The sequence below is a fragment of the Teleopsis dalmanni genome, chromosome 1 (assembly GCF_002237135.1).
Source record: "Teleopsis dalmanni isolate 2A chromosome 1, ASM223713v2, whole genome shotgun sequence".
NCBI lineage: Eukaryota > Metazoa > Arthropoda > Insecta > Diptera > Diopsidae > Teleopsis > Teleopsis dalmanni.
The window spans coordinates 97,311,773-97,316,959 of record NC_051846.1 but is presented as its reverse complement, the minus strand read 5'-3'; the positions used below and the strand labels follow the sequence as shown (position 1 = coordinate 97,316,959).

The window sequence follows — 5,187 nt, the reverse complement described above, 5'->3', positions numbered from 1 at the left end:
TTAAGAATTAAATTAAGATTCTAAAATTGAGAAATTTTTTGTGTAATATTTGAAATTTTTTATACACAGCCCTACACCAACTAAATTTGATTTTTCGTTTTAATTGTGCCCACCGAATCTAAGTATGTTCAAAAAAGAACTGCAACGAGTCCTTATTTTCACACTCAAAGTATCTGCATAAAAACCAAATAAAAAAAGTGTGTATATGGGTGATTCTGTATACGGACGGATTTTGGCAAAAAATGACCTCAAGATCTCCGATTTGGCTGACATTTTTTTTATGAGCTCCTTTTATAAAATAAGAAGACTGGTATCTCGGGAAAAAATTATGTGATTTTATTTTAGGATATATGGAAAATTGTTAATATTTAAGTACTAATATTAACTGTTAAATTTCAAAAAAAAATTTTTCTTAAAATACATCCCCAAGGATTCCATTTTTTATATTTTATTTAGATTCAGTTAAACATTATCTTTTTTTGAAATTTTTTAATATTTTTTTTCTCCCGCAAAACACATCAAACACATGCGGACTACATTTCCATTGAATGAATTTTCAATGAATATACTACATATATTCTTATATAATATTTTTGATTTCGATTAGTAATAAAATTCTACACAAAACCCAGGACGATATTGTAATTAGAAGTACTTTTAAAAATTTATTTATTCTTCATATCAGACCAAACACATATATAAGATTTTTCAGTAAAAAAAAAAAGAATTATGTCACTCAAATTTTTTTTTTTTACTTTTGATTCAGATTAATATATAAATTCTACTTAAAAAATAAATATTTTCAGTAGGATATCTGCTAATGATCCTGCTAATTCCCAAAACCCCATGAGCCCATATCTTCTAGTAAAAATCACAAAATTTTTTCCCGAGATACGTGTCTTCTTATTTTATGAAGGGAGCTCATAAAAAACATTTCAGACAAATCGAAGATTATGAGGTCAAAAAGGTGACCGGTTTGTAAAAGAATGACCCATATATGTTTTCCTCATACGCCACAGAAACGATTCATAAGTATTTTTGTTAACGAGTGGCGGTGCTAATGCATCATCGGCACAAGAGTGCGTGTACTCTTCAAAGTGTTTGTATACTTCTCATAACATATAATCATAACAACAAAATCTTGATTAGGAAAAAACACAAGCTTCGACGACTATAGCAATTGACTATGATTCCGATGGATAAACTAATACTAAATCAATTTACGAGAAAACTGCAAGATAAAACCAAGGCATTTAAAAACGAAGCATTTAACGGCTTTCTTAGATTAGACTAGACTGATTAGCACCGACTACTCATTGTGGAAAGCAGCTAAGGCTTTAAATCGTTCAGTGAACCATAGTGTTCCGATTCAAACCAAGGATAATAAATGTGTTAAGACCAACATAGAGATAATACATCCCTTTGTTGAACATGTTCTACAAGAAACACTTACTCCAAACTTAGTGGACAGCGAAACGACAATACAAAGTGTTATGCATGTGTAAATTTTATATGTATGGTACTCCTTCCCTCTATTATAAATATTAATAAAGTTAGTCGTAATGTAGCTCTAGCTGAAATCGGTCATTTTATTATTCGTGGAGACAACATTCTGGCTACGAGGATTATAAGTGAAAATTTTATGCTATTTTAAAGGTAAATAGTAGCATTTATTTAAGCGATATGGGTGAAGTGGCTGCATGTCTACCGTTTCCTAGTTTCAATAAGGGCAACCAAAATTGGAAGTCTTATCTGCAGCAATTAGAGCAAATCTTGAGGCAGATTCCGTGATCTCGGTTGAAAAACGAAAAGCGTATTTCCTCTCATGGATAGGTGCAGACGGTGCAGCTAACTGAAAAATTAACGGAACATTTCCAAACAAAGCGTCATGTTGTCGCCACTCGTTATGAGTTTTTAAAAGAGAAATGCGACACTCACAAACACATAGAAAGTGAGTAGCAGAATTGCGGGAAATTGCACGAGAATATCAAAAGCAAACAAGAATGCTCTCAAATCGTGTTTAGGCTGCGGTCATTCTCACACTGGAGAGAAATGCAAATTTCGCAATGCTATTTGTCATAAGTGTGGAAAAAAGGGACACATAGCTGTGGTGTGTGCATCGAAGCAAAACAACAATAAAGATAAATATAGAAAACGTGATGATCAAAATAAAAACAAAAATAGTGAAACAATTCAAACAGTGCACAGTACAAGACTTGCAAAAACGCAAGGAAATTAAAATGTGATTGAACTAGAAATATTTAATAAAAACATCAGTTTTGAAACGGACTCTGGTGTCAGTTATAAATAAAGAAATATATAAACAGTTGAACAGTCCAAAGCTGGCAAAGTGTAATAAAATTCTACATGCATGTGGTAAAAAGCCAATTCCGATATTGGAAGAGTTGCACACTGTTGCAACAAAGAAGCAAATGTAGTAATTATTGTAGTAAATATAGGGGAAGCAAATAATCTTTTCGGATTTGACTTGTTTGATACTTTCCATTTTACTATTCAACAATTATTAAATGTAAATGAAAATGTTAAATTTCAAATAACTAATCTTTGTATTAAATATAAAGAAGTGTTTGAACCGGTTAAGGGTGCAATAAAAAATTGTAAAGTAAATATAATTTTGAAGCCGAATGCTACGCCGAAATTTTACAAAAGCAGACAAATACCTTTCGCAGATCGACTCACAAGTGCCGAAGACAATAAAATATTACCGTTTTTTAATCGTAGATTCGCATTGAATGTAAATAATCATAAGTTATGTCTAAATACAGACATAAATCGAGTTATCTTTCCTCGCACACTAAGGCAACATATTCTAAAGCTTCTACATGAGGGTCACTGGGGTATAGTCAAAATGAAACAGTTAGTTAGACAGCATGTTTGTTGTCCTGGTATTGATGATGATATTTCTAGCAAGAACTTGCAGCATATGTAAAATAAACAATCCAGTGAAAGAGTTTCATAGTTAGCCAAAACCTACTTGGCCGTGGGAGAGAATTCATATTGATTTTGCCGGTCCAATATTTGACTCAATGTGGTTCATATGCGTAGGCGCTTATTCACAATTTCCGTTTGTTGTTCAAATGCATTCCACTACATCAACAAACACCATAACAACATTAGCAGCTATTTTTGCAATTGCAAGTTATCCTAACTTATTGGTTAGTGACAACTGACCTAAATTTACAGCAGATGTTTTTAAGCAGTTGTGTCAAACAACTGTATAAAGCATATAAAGGTATAAAGCATATTACAACAGCTCCATTTCACCCATCGTCAAATGGATTAGCAGAACGTTTCGTGTAATCGTTCAAACCCTCAGTCAAAAAACATATGGAAGACGGATATTCAGCTTCTACAGCCGTTACAAAGTATCTCCCTTCATACCGTTACACATCGAACGTAGAAGGCAAATATTCTAGGACTTGTTAGGCTATAGAAACAGTCTCCTAACTGATGAGCATCAAGTAAACAAAATGTAACTGGAGAATGGTCAGAAGACAAATCGCAGCTAGTATATTTTAAGATAAAATTTCTGCACATGCCTTTGGTTACGGTGAAGTCTATTAGCTCTGGTATTTTATTGTTATCGGCAGGCAAATATGTTGACTGCCCAGGAGAGACTACGTCTAGTGCATTTTTCCTGTATAAAATTGAATTGTAAAGCTGTTTACCTTTTGAATTACAGAGCCGTGAACCCCAATACGTGTGCTTGGCGTTGTAGTCTCCTACTGCAAGGATTCTGTCACCCAAAGTTAAGAAGTAATCCGTAAATTGAATCTCAGTAATGTTAAAATTGTGTTTTAGACGCCTTCGTATTAAAATACCTGTACCACCATGTGCTTTGCCATCTTGGTAATTGGTTTTATAGAACAAATAATCAGGAATAGAAAATAATTTTTTTCATTAGATGTGTTTCTGAGTAAAGCATTACTTCCACATTTTCTCGGGTGATGAAGTTTGTAAGTTCAAGTTTATGTTGGCTTACGCCGTTTGCATTCCATGTACAAATTTTCAAAGTACTCATATATTAGATAAAAACATTTGCATTAATTGGCTTTGCATTTTAACTATCTCGTTAAGAGTAGTTTGCATGATAAATATAAACTGAGTTAAGCTCTGGGTGAGAATGTAGATCATCATTTCCAAACTATTACTTTGAACTGGAGGGGCTTGTTGTTTGTCAGATTTAACGACATTAGCATATGAAACACCTGGTGTAAGAGATTTAGAAGTTAAAGGTTGTAGTACTTCAACTAATTTGATGGGATTACTTCTTGTAGGATTATGCAAGGTTTCTTTCTGCAGAGTTAACCTGTGCTTTAGTTCTTTATAAATAGGACAGTCTCTGAAGTTTGCGGTGTGATTTCCACTGCAGTTGTCACATTTTTTGGAGCTAGAATCTTTTAATGCCTTTTTATGGCATTCGGAACTACGGTGAAGCTCGCCACATGTTAAAAACTTCCGGGTGAAGTTCAACTTTAAACATGGGTTGCATGATTTTATCTTTATTAATAATATTTATAACTGCTCTAGCGCTAAAGCCTTTTTCGCGTTTTTTATCTTTTTTTATCTCGATGGGTTCTACATCTGACTCAGTACCTTTAATAAAGACAACAAGGCCTTAACTACTCTTCAGTTGGTATGTGTAGTAATTTTTCTTACTGTCATCGAAATGTGTAGTTATGCCTGAAATAATTTTCTTTGTCAATTTGTAGTTTGTCCTATTTAAAGGAACAATATATTGTTCCTTTAATATTGACATAGCGTTCCATGCCTGTTTGGATTTTTATTGGATTTTTATTTTTTGGATTGACTACGTGGAGAATTGCAAGCAATGCTGCTGAAGATGCAATATTTGAAAATCTTTTATCGGTTGGTACAGTTTTTAGGAACAACACGCTGTGTCTATTACCAGACAAGCATTTCGTTTGTTTGGGATGCTTATCGTATGTCCTTTATATGTGAAAATTTTGATTACTTTTTTGCTTACGTGGTTATGTATACAAATAGCAGGTTTGCTATAAATTTACTTATTGTAACTACTGTTCAAATAAAATGAAATTAAATTAAATTTTTTGTTTTTTATTTATTTTATATCCGGCTACAAGTCACCTTTTTTGTTAAAATTAAACGCTTGTTTAATATTTTTTTATATATTATATATTTCAA

General features: G+C 32.7%; 1 protein-coding gene across 1 annotated transcript in view; it reads left to right on the top strand.

Annotated features, from left to right (window-relative positions):
- The window catches only part of LOC119689655 (fat-like cadherin-related tumor suppressor homolog), a 52,144-nt gene that overhangs the window by 606 nt on the left and 46,351 nt on the right, over positions 1–5,187 (top strand). The gene's annotated exons all lie outside the window — the stretch shown is intronic.